The sequence below is a fragment of the Papaver somniferum genome, unplaced genomic scaffold (assembly GCF_003573695.1).
Source record: "Papaver somniferum cultivar HN1 unplaced genomic scaffold, ASM357369v1 unplaced-scaffold_135, whole genome shotgun sequence".
In the NCBI taxonomy this organism is placed as follows: domain Eukaryota; kingdom Viridiplantae; phylum Streptophyta; class Magnoliopsida; order Ranunculales; family Papaveraceae; genus Papaver; species Papaver somniferum.
This window is the reverse complement of record NW_020622713.1, coordinates 3,413,835-3,425,693: the sequence shown is the minus strand read 5'-3', so window position 1 is coordinate 3,425,693 and position 11,859 is coordinate 3,413,835. Positions and strand designations below refer to the sequence as shown.

At 35.5% G+C, this 11,859-nt stretch overlaps 1 long non-coding RNA gene across 4 annotated transcripts; it reads right to left on the bottom strand.

Moving 5' to 3' along the window:
- Positions 1-3,020: 3,020 nt before the first annotated feature.
- Positions 3,021-6,828, bottom strand: LOC113334205. Of its 4 annotated transcripts, none has more exons than XR_003352640.1 (10): positions 6,362-6,828; positions 6,223-6,279; positions 6,059-6,129; positions 5,830-5,943; positions 5,543-5,656; positions 5,173-5,217; positions 4,484-4,586; positions 4,211-4,263; positions 3,588-3,716; positions 3,021-3,281 (listed from the first exon to the last, which is right to left on the bottom strand). It is a non-coding gene; the product is annotated as an uncharacterized LOC113334205 (long non-coding RNA). The 4 variants fall into 4 exon arrangements; XR_003352641.1 differs by having other exon boundaries at positions 5,543-5,594; XR_003352638.1 differs by lacking the exon at positions 5,543-5,656.
- Between the last annotated feature and the right edge of the window lie 5,031 nt (positions 6,829-11,859).

The window sequence follows — 11,859 nt, the reverse complement described above, 5'->3', positions numbered from 1 at the left end:
AACTGGCATAGCAGTTAAAAACTCTTTTCGCGCAAAAGTTGGCCTACTCTCCAACTTTATTTCCTTTGAAGGAAAAATAGTCTTTGACGAGTCCACTCCGCACAGTCCCTAGAGTTATCTCGGGACTTTCTCTGATACCAACTGTGATGGACCTGAAAATTACGCATTTGGCGTGTTCCCCGCAGGCCATAACTTCCCCGATGCGCCATGATGAAGCTACGATCCGGGCCTTAAAGCTAGGAAAATGCGGAAAACTAAGCTTCCACACCGTTCCAACTTACCCTTATTCCGCATAGGGTTTATCAATAAAAATAAAAACTTTCATAAGACTGCAAAAACGGTCTTTTGAAGCCCTAAACGATGGAATTTGGCTAAATTATGGTGACCATGTGGATCTATAGATCGACATGTCTTGATACTTGGGCCGTTTCCAATCAAAATGGACTCCTCTTGAGCTAAATTATGATATTCGGGTTTTTATCCTATGTCGAACGCCTTGATAGGAAGTATAAGCATCCGGTGAATAGAATGCAACTTGCCTCATCAAGTGTGGCCACAATCATATCTTGCGTCGAGCTACCGATCCAGATGATATGAGAGGCCAGGATGTCGCAATCATCTCCCAATTAGATGATATGAGCGACAAAGTGCTGGACCGGCAATGCTGCAACTCATTGTGGCTGCCTACTTATCCTTCTGTACTCTAAAGGGATCAAGCACAGACCATAGTTCATTACTGAAGGGACAAAAACTTAAACCAACTCGTTTGCGAGGTCGTGGCCAAGCAATAAAGGTAATGGCCTAGTCCGTATTGGTCGTTCCGTCAAAATGCATCCAAATGATGAATACTTGGTCCGTGGCATGGCATAGTGATGCCCATGCTTAACACGCTCCATTGGTAAGGCTACATATCTATAAATGAGGCCTAAGCATCATTTATACTCTTCCGGCTAAGCTATGTAGCTTACTTGGTACATGGTCCGCATATGTACCTTCAACCAACTATCCCTCCCTATATATGTTTAAAAGACATTTTTACAACTTAGATTGGGGGAGCAAAAATCATTCATCAACTCCCCAGACCGTGATGGTTAAACCTTACCACCCTGGCCAACAGCGATGTACGGAAGTGATGGCTGTACATTCAATTCTGGCTCACATGTCAGTTCTAATGTCTGGCCATGACGGCTGAACATTTCCTGAGCCAGGTCCCGTTGTTTATGGGTGAAAACTGTTTCTGCTGTTTTTGGTAATTTGGGGTGTGTTGATGAGAAACGAATCTAAATCCTAAAAAAATGCACTACACGGGAGTGCTTTTGATTCGAGAGATCAATCTATACAATTCTGGCCTAAACCAAGAAATGGTCGTTCCAGACTTGTTTCGGTCACAAAGTGAAGGAGAAGGGGTTGATCTTAGGGAGGGAAGCAAAGAAGGTGTTGAGATTGTGAAGGTGTTGGCTGTTTATGACTTGTATCAAAATGTTGAACTGGCTTGCACAATGTAAGCTATCAGTTCTAGGTGTTTTCTGGATATTGTAACAACACTTGGTTTTTCTCCGTCTGTGTTGGAAATAGGTGAAAGACCTATTTATACAAGTCATTGAGCGCAACCCTCATCTCGTAGGAAGTGGAGGAGGTGAAGCGATGGAGTAGTGGGGTCGTGTATGGATAGTGATTGCCACACGATCACATATTTTCCAACTTCCCTCATCATTGTTAACCGTCCACCTTTTCCTAACACGTTCTCGTAATGGCGTGTTGCACGCTGCACGCTGTAAACCGCTAAACCAATACCCCAGTAAGTATCCCCCAGTTTGTGACATGTTCGATGTCTCGAATGAGTGGGTCGAGTCGTGGGACCCGCCGCAGGAAATAACATGTGGTGCTATAGGTTTGAATAACTAAGTTATTTGAGGAGTTGATATTCCGAAATACTCGATGCATGTAATGCATCGAAAACAATCAATACGTATGAAGCATCGCTGTTTTAAAGCTTAACCGAATAAGTCGCGGATTAAGCGTCTTAAATAGCATCACGTCCAACCATCTTCGAGTGGTCGCATGGGCGAGCCATCCTCTGGTCGATCACTCCCTATGGAAGAGTGGCGGACGGTGATCACCGAGGTGCTTCATTGATCGTCTAGCTCTTAACCTAGGTTGTCCGACCAAGCTGGCAAAGTTGGACGGACGAGATGGTTTACGACATACATCTACGACCGTTGATGGAATCACTACACCATTTCCAGGATTTTGTCACAGGCTATACCTGTTACTTATTGAATTTGTAACGGTTATAACTGTACTAAATAGGCTGTTATTAATAATTGTGATGGTGTTTTGTAACGGTTTTATCTGTGACAAAAGGCAGATACAGTCACATATGAAAAGCGTTACAATAATTAATAGCCACAATTGACCTAATTTTATGAGAGCGACACGTGTCATATTTGTCACATTTATCTTAACTGTTTTAATTGTAACTCTCTATTAACCACAATTCAGAGTATGATAGTGTCTTAAAGAATCACATTTACAACAACACTTATAACTGTTACTAAACCTTGCAACGATTGCCCCGGCGACACGTATCCTTTTTTGTCACAGTTAAAGTAACACATATTAATGTTGCCATTAGTTTGTAACAGACACGTGTCGTCTTTTTGTCACGGATTTATAACGACTAAAGTGTCACTCTCAATTGTAACAACGGTAAGATGATGACGCGTGTTATTTTTTCTTCACAATTTGTGTCACAGTTATAACCGTGACAATTCTTTCTATTACAATAAGAAAAAAATGGGTAGCCCAGATCATTTTGATGGACCTGGACTTCCATCTTACAGGCCTGTAATACAGGTCATTATCGTAGACCTGCACTTTCAGTTTACAGGCCTGAAATACAACCACAATTGCATTTTCTTCTTTTCAATCTGCAACCTATCCACCATCATTCCATCCATACATTCATTACGAAAACACAAATACAAAGGAATAATTCTATTCATTATCATTATGAAATCTACCCAAAAACAATTTAATCTTATTCAAGTACTCTCGGACAAAAACAAAATCCTCTCCAGCTGCTTAGTTGGTACAAGAATATAGGTTACAGGCATGACAAATGTATCTATCAACTTAAGCAGCTGGATGCTCAACTTCAAAGCTCAAACACCTAAGATTTGGAGTGGAAATACCTGAAGAGCACAACGAAGATCAAGAACAAAAGAACTTAGTTCTCTTTGGATGCACCAGTTTCAGCATTGGCATCTAGTACTCCTAACCTGTCCAACAATAAAAATTGAGCATAGATATTAGTTAATGACGCAAACAACAGACAGATGTGCTCCTTAAATGCTGCTTCACTACTACTAGATGTGAAGCAGAGTGACCACCACTAGATGTGAAGCTCATATCAGCTACTTCTAATAAATGAATACCATGAACAATAATATGTTATAGCACCACCAAGAATAAATAATAGGGGTATGTAGATGAACATGATTGGTGTTCATTATTTCTATCCTACATTATGAGTTCAGTGGTCAAGAGTCAAAAAAAAATTATATATATTGCAGGCCGTTTTGAACCTGAATTCATGTTGCAGGCCGGCACTACAATTGATTCATAAGCAAATGCAAACTCATTCGATTAATATCCAGAGGAAAAGGGGCAAAGAGGTAGGCTCTCGTAGGTATTTCCAAGTGATTGATCCAATACTGAAATCAAATAGATGCGAATTAGCAAAACGGACAAGGATTACTGCAACTTCTTATACTTTATAATAACATGAAAAGAGGTCCCTTAAAACTCAAACACACATGGTAACACCTACTTATATATGTACTTGTAAAATTTAATCTTTACTTCTCAACTATTGCTTCAGCTAACACGAAAAAATATTGGACTCTCAAAACCTTAAATACGACATTCTTGGCAAAAAGCAAACCACAAGGTTTTTGGAAGAAATTTACAATTACTCTCTATTATGTATGGCTGCATGCTATGGCACCTTACTTCAACTATGAATTAGGCAAAAATATAATTAAACTACATTGAACTTTGAAAAGAATAAGTTTTGTAACCTAATGAAGCAACCAAACTAATCCCCATATATTCAGTGAATAAAACTTAAACAAGAAAACACGTGAGACATAAAACAACTTCCCTCATAGAATGCATTGTATTCAAAATGAGTAATCTATGTACTTACTATACTTCCTGACTGCCAAAGTCTCTCATACAAATAAGAGTATCCACTACTTACTGCAAATAACAATCAATGCATTTAGTTTTGGAGATAACTTATACAAGCAATAGTAAATAAATTAGTTTTAGAGATAACTTATACAAGCAAGAGTAAATAATATCGAACAATGTCTGACACAACGGAAATCGATACAAGCAACCAAGTTTATCAAGGTTTTTCTGAAAAGATAATTATATAATTTTAAGCGAACAACTACTAAGTCCATGAAATGTTTACTTTCTCAACTGGAGGAGGATCTTATTAATTAGGGCCTCATATGCTCAAGATCAGAACATCCATCTTGGTCAAAATTGCATACTTGACGGTGTAGGCAAGATACCTGCAATAGACACAATATATACTTCTCAGTTCTATCAATCTTGCATAATAATAACATACGAAAGCGATAATCTAGGATACCTACTTATCATATTAACTCTATACATTAATATTATGTGAGCGAAAGATAATAATTCTAACACATGCCAGGGTTAACAAGAGATTGATAGCATCATTCACTAGAGCCATTACCCATCTACTGCCCTACAATTACTAAACTATACCAAGTATCACTACGAAAACCATAAGAATATATTCAGTGTCTCCAATAAATAACGTATCTAACTTTCAAGTATATTCATGACTGACAAATCCAATACCTCAAAAAATAAGGATGCAGAATGAAGAATTACATGAGCAAAAGAGAATTGCAGAACATAAGCAAGAATAATGGTTAACTGCAGACACATGTTAATGCTCTACTCCTCTTACATACTCTCTTACAGACACACAACAGCAGATCCATTTCACTAACCACAGCATGCCACTGCAAGAGTGCGCTTTTAGCATATCATTGCACTAAACCACTCCGGGCATTTTTGGTCACCTTGTAAGCACAGAAATACGAAGTGAAAGAAAAAACTTACTTAGTAACATCTATGGTGCAACATCATGTCTTGTTTCATCCACACCTGATTCAAATTACAGAAGCACAAGACGTTAGTTAACATATGCATATTTACAATCCAGCTGGACAATAAGGATTGGTGTTATCTTTCAAAGGAGACCCGGTAATCATAAACCAAATACGCGCCCTATCTATTCTTTCTTTCTTCAACTTACCGTCCAAATATTCCCCAAAGTTATGTTCTAACAATGCAAATTACTCCTTCAGATAAAAGAGTTCATGTACAGTCAATTTCTTGGACAATGCCAGAAAAGCAAGGGTAGTGGACAAACCAAATTACGAGACATGATCAATAATAAAGCAAATTTCGAGAATATTAAAGTACTCACTCTTAATGTAACTTTATATAGATATGATGAGCGCATACAGGATTTCATGAGCCTGAATATTAGAATATCAATAGGTACTGTTATATCATTGTAGTTCTGAACTCCAAGGATGACCTTCCAAAACAAATATAATTAGGAATGCAACTTATTTCTTAAAACAAATAACCTAATCAAGTTAAAACCAACAAGTCCCAAGACTAAACCACAGCCTGCAAGATTATCATGCAACACCAACATCGTAGACCTACCATTACTGAAGTAAATAAAGAATGCAATAAGAATTTTACCCTTTTTTCTGTACTTTCAGGCTTTTTCTCTACTTAATGTGCAATTCTGTTGGTCTTCTGTTCAAGATTGTCTTTTGTTTCCACACCTCAATTTCCTTAAAGTACGAGGCCAAACTGCAAAAGGGAAAACTAACACACAATTAAACCAATCAACAAAAAAAAAAAACCAAATTTTCAATTGAAAACTAAAACCCAGAAAAATAAAACCCACTTATTAAACTAACCTCACCTCAGATCTTTCAATTAAAACAGATTACTCTTTTTTCTCATCAGCACCACCACACCATCATCACCAGAACCCTGAATGGAATTCAATCACAGTTATCTTAACATGATCTGGTAGCATAGATTTTCAGAAAATAAAACGCTAATTAATCAAATGTACCATATCACCTCAAAACCCAAGAGTCATTAGCAGCATTTACTGTCGATTCCAAGAGCTGGATCACCCTAAACAAAAAATAAAAAAACAAACATTTCAGAGACCAAATACAAATAAATTAGACAGACTTATGCAATCAAAGAAATAAACCTCTAATTGTTCCCGCTTCTCAGCTTTCGACTAATCTACTCAATATCTAAAAAAATCACAAACCAAAATCATTATAAATCCCACAAATTTCAGATCTAAATGATGAAATACTGTTAAGACAAACACAAATATAATAACCTAACTCAAAACTGAGATCATAAAACTGAAATTAAAACCAAACCCATGATTTAAATTCCATGAAATCAAATGAAGAAACATAAAAATTGTGAATCCTTAATTTTTTTTCTCAACAAATATGAGAAGATCCAACAAACATCAGAAGAGATCCTCAGAAGAGATATAGAGAAGAAATTTATCTTGATGGGAGAATCGAACGGAAAATCGAGATACTCTCTGATGACAAAACCAATTACCAGATCCACTCATAAACGCATCGAAATCACTAAATAAAACCTCATCAATAAAGTGATCAGGAACGAAGAAACGAGAGGAAAGGGAGGTGAGAGGGTGAGATGCAGAGGAGAGGAGAATGAAAAAGAGATAAGGTTGATTGATACTCTTTCTTCTAGAGATATGTGGAGTATAAGAAAACCTACCTCGAGTAACTAATCAAGGAGATGTAGGGACACGATTTCTTATTTGTGCGTTTTGCACAAGTACCTTAACTCAGTTATTGTGTGGTATAGCCAGACGATAATCCCTATAACATCGATGTAATTGGTCCAAGAATATCTAATGGTTAGCTTCTTGCCATGTGTCAAAAGCAAAATTTATGAACGGTTCTCTGGTTTCAATAATAAGTGGAGCACCATGTGATATCGTTTAAAGCTTTGGGAAGTATAAGAAATGAGTAGAGAGAATGAAAAATATATTTGGAAATCATTAAGACAAACACGAGTTACGAAATATACAAAAATATATTTAGAAATCATTAGACATGAGTTTCTCGTTCGGATGAACTGAAGAGAAATATATCAGATTGGAAAATCACAGGTTCAAAGATTGCTAGAGTTAAACCTGAGTTTCTCGTTCGGATGAACTGAAAACAAAATATATCACAGGTTCTAAGATTGCTTGAGTTAGACCTGAGTTTCTCGTTCGGATGAGCTGAAGACGAAATATATCAGATTACTAGAGTTAGACCTGAGTTTCTCGTTCAAATGAACTGAAGACGAAATATATCAGATTGGAAAATCACAAGTTCAAAGATTGCTAGAGTTAGACCTGAGTTTCTCGTTCGGATGAACTGAAGACGAAATATATCAGATTACTAGAGTTAGACATGAGTTTCTCGTTCGGATGAACTAGAGACGAAATATATCAGAATTGAACATCAAAGGTTAAAAGATTACTAGAGTTAGATCTAAGTTTCTCGTTCGGATGAACTGGAGATGAAATATATTAGAATTGAACATCACAAGTTCAAAGATTACTAGAGTTAGACCTGAGTTTCTCGTTCGGATGAACTGGAGACGAAATATATCAGATTCGAACATCACATGTTCAAAGATTGCTAGAGTTAGACTTGAGTTTCTCGTTCGGATGAACTGGAGACGAAATATATCAGATTCAAACATCATAGGTTCAAATATTGCTAGAGTTAGACCTGAGTTTCCCGTTCGGATGAATTGAAGACGAATATATCAGATTCAAACATCACAGGTTCAAAGATTGCTAGAGTTAGACCTGAGTTTCTCGTTCGGATGAACTGAAGACGAAATATATCAGATTGGAAAATCACAGGTTCAAAGATTGCTAGAGTTAGACCTGAGTTTCTCGTTCGGATGAACTGAAGACGAAATATATCGGATTACTAGAGTTAGACCTGAGTTTCTCGTTCAGATGAACTGAAGATGAAATATATCAGATTGGAAAATCACGGGTTCAAAGATTGCTAGAGTTAGACCTGATTTTCTCGTGCGGATGAACTGGAGACGAAATATATCAGATTACTAGAGTTAGAACTGAGTTTCTCGTTCGGATGAACTGGAGACGGAATATAGCAGAATTGAACATCACATGTTCAAAGATTACTAGAGTTAGACCTGAGTTTCTCGTTCGAATGAACTGAAGACGAAATATATCAGATTACTAGAGTTAGACCTGAGTTTCTCGTTCGTATGAACTAGAGACGAAATATATATAAGAATTGAACATCACAGGTTCAAAGATTACTAGAGCTAGAACTAAGTTTCTCGTTCGGATGAAATGAAGACGAAATATATCAGATTGGAAAATCACAGGTTCAAAGATTGCTAGAGTTAGACCTGAGTTTCTCGTTCGGATGAACTGAAGAAGAAATATATCAGATTACTAGAGTTAGACCTGAGTTTCTCGTTCAAATTAACTGAAGACGAAATATATCAGATTCGAACATCACAAGTTCAAAGATTACTAGAGTTAGACTTGAGTTTCACGTTCGGATGAACGGAAGACGAAATATATCAGATTACTAGAGTTAGGCCTGATTTTCTCGTTCGGATGAACTGAAGACGAAATGACCATATTACCCTTATCGGAAATAAGTAAAGTAAATAGTACGAACAGTGAAAATGACCATATTACCCTTACTAGAAATTAGTGCAATAAATATCATTGAGATAATGACAATGACCATACTACCCTTATTGGAAATAAGTGCAATAAATATCGCACAGACGGTGAAAATGACTATACTACCCTTACTGGAAATTAGTGAAATAAATATTATGGAGACTGTGAAAATGACCAGACTACCCTTATCAAAAATAAGTAAAGTAAATATTACAGACTGTGAAAATGACTATTTTACCCTTACTAGAAATAAGTGTAATAAATATTATGGAGACTGTCAAAATGACCAGACTATCCTTATCGGAAATAAGTAAAGTGAATACTACAGACAGTGAAAATGACCATACTACCCTTACTGGAAATAAGTGCAACAAATATTATGGAGACTGTGAAAATGACCAGACCACCGTTATCGGATATGAGTACAGTAAATATTACAGTCTGCTAAAATGACCATTTTACCCTTAGGGGAAATAAGTGCAATAAATGTTATGGAGACTATCAAAATGACCAAACTACCCTTATTGGAAATAATTGCAATAAATATCACACAGACGGTGAAAATGACCATACTGCCCTTATTGGAAATTAGTCAAATAAATATTATGGAGACTGTGAAAATGACCAGACTACCCTTATCAAAAATAAGTAAAGTAAATATTACAGACTGTGAAAATGATTATTTTACCCTTACTGGAAATAAGTGCAACAAATATTATGGAGACTGTCAAAATGACCAGACTATCCTTATCGGAAATAAGTAAAGTGAATATTACAGACAGTGAAAATGACCATACTACCCTTACTGGAAATAAGTGCAATAAATATTATGGAGACTGTGAAAATGACCAGACCACCGTTATCGGATATGATTAAAGTAAATATTACAGTCTGCTAAAATGACCATTTTACCCTTAGGGGAAATAAATGCAATAAATGTTATGGAGACTGTCAAAACGACCAAACTACGCTTATTGGAAATAAGTGCAATAAATATCACACAGACGGTAAAATGACCATACTGCCCTTATTGGAAATTAGTGAAATAAATATTATGGAGACTGTGAAAATGACCAGACTACCCTTATCAAAAATAAGTAAAGTAAATATTACAGACTATGAAAATGACTATTTCACCCTTACTGGAAATAAGTGCAATAAATATTATGGAGACTGTCAAAATGACCAGACTATCCTTATCGGAAATAAGTAAAGTGAATATTATATACAGTGAAAATGACCAATAAATATTATGGAGACTGTGAAAATGACCAGATCCCCTTTTTTGGATTTGAGTAAAGTAAATATTACATTCTGTGAAAATGACCATCTACCCTTAGGGGAAATAAGTGCAATTAATGTTATGGAGAATGTGAAAATGACCAGACTACACTTATCAGAAATAAGTAAGTAAATATCACTGACAGTGAAAATGACCAAATTACCCTTACTAGAAATTAGTGTAATAAATATCATGGTGACAAAGAAAATGACCAGACTACCCTTATGGGAAATAAGTTAAGTAAATATTATAGACTATGCAAATGACCATTTTACCCTTACGGCCGTAAGGGTAATATGGTCATTTTCATAATCTGTAATATTTACTTTACTTATTTACGATAAGGATAGTCTAGTCATTTTCACAGTCTCCATAATATTTATTGCACTAATTTCCATTAAGGGTATGGCCATTTTCACAGTTTGTAATATTTACTTTACGAATTTCCGACAAGGGTTGTCTAGTCATTTTCACAGTCTTCATAACATTTATTGCACATATTTCCACTAAGGTAAAATGGTCATTTTCACAGACTATAATATTTACTTTACTTATTTTTGATAAGGGCAGTTCAGTCATTTTCATAGTCTCCATGATATTTGTTGCAATAATTCTAGTAAGGGTAATATGGTCATTTTCATAGTCTGAAATGTTAACTTTACTTATTTTTAATAAGGGTAGTCTGGTCATTTTCAAAGTATTGCACTAATTTCCATTAAGGGGAATATGGTCATTTTCATAGTTTCTAATATTTACTTTACTTATTTCAGATAAGGATAGTCTGGTCATTTCCCCGTCTCCATAATATTTATTTCACTAATTTTCAATAAGGGCAATATGGTCATTTTCACCGTCTGTGTGATATTTATTGCACTTATTTCAAATAAAGGTAGTTTGGTCATTTTGACAGTCTCCATAACATTTATTGCACGTATTTCCCCTAAGGGTAAAATGGTCATTTTAGCAGACTGTAATATTTACTTTACTCATATCTGATAACGGTGGTCTGGTCATTTTCATAGTTTGTAATAATTACTTTACTTATTTCCGATAAGGATATTTTGGTCATTTTCACAGTCTCCATAACATTTATTACCTTATTTCCAGTAAGGGTAAAATGGTCATTTTCACGGGCTATAATATTTACTTGACTTATTTTTGATAAGGGCAGTTTGGTCACTTTATAGTCTCCATGATGTTTATTGCATTAATTTCTAGTAAGGGTAATATGGTCATTTTCACAATATGAAATATTAACTTTACTTATTTTTCATAAGGGTAGTTTGGTCATTTTCACACCCTCAATAATATTTATTGCACTAATTTCCAGTAAGGGTAATATGGTCATTTTCACAGCCTGTAATATTTACTTTACTTATTTTCAATAAGGGTAGTCTGGTCATTTTCACAATCTCCATAATATTATTGCATATGTTTCCAATAAGGGTAAAGTGTCATTTTCATAGTCTATAATATTTACTTTACTTATTTTTGATAAGGGTAGTTTGGTAATTATCATAGTCTCCATGATATTTATTGCGCTTATTTCCAGTAAAAGTAATATGGTCATTTTCAGTCTGTAATATTTACCTTACTTATTTTTTATAAGGGTAGTTTGGTCATTTTCATAGTCCCCATGATATTTATTACATTTATTTCCAGTAAGGGTAATATGGTCATTTTCACAGTCTGTATATATTCA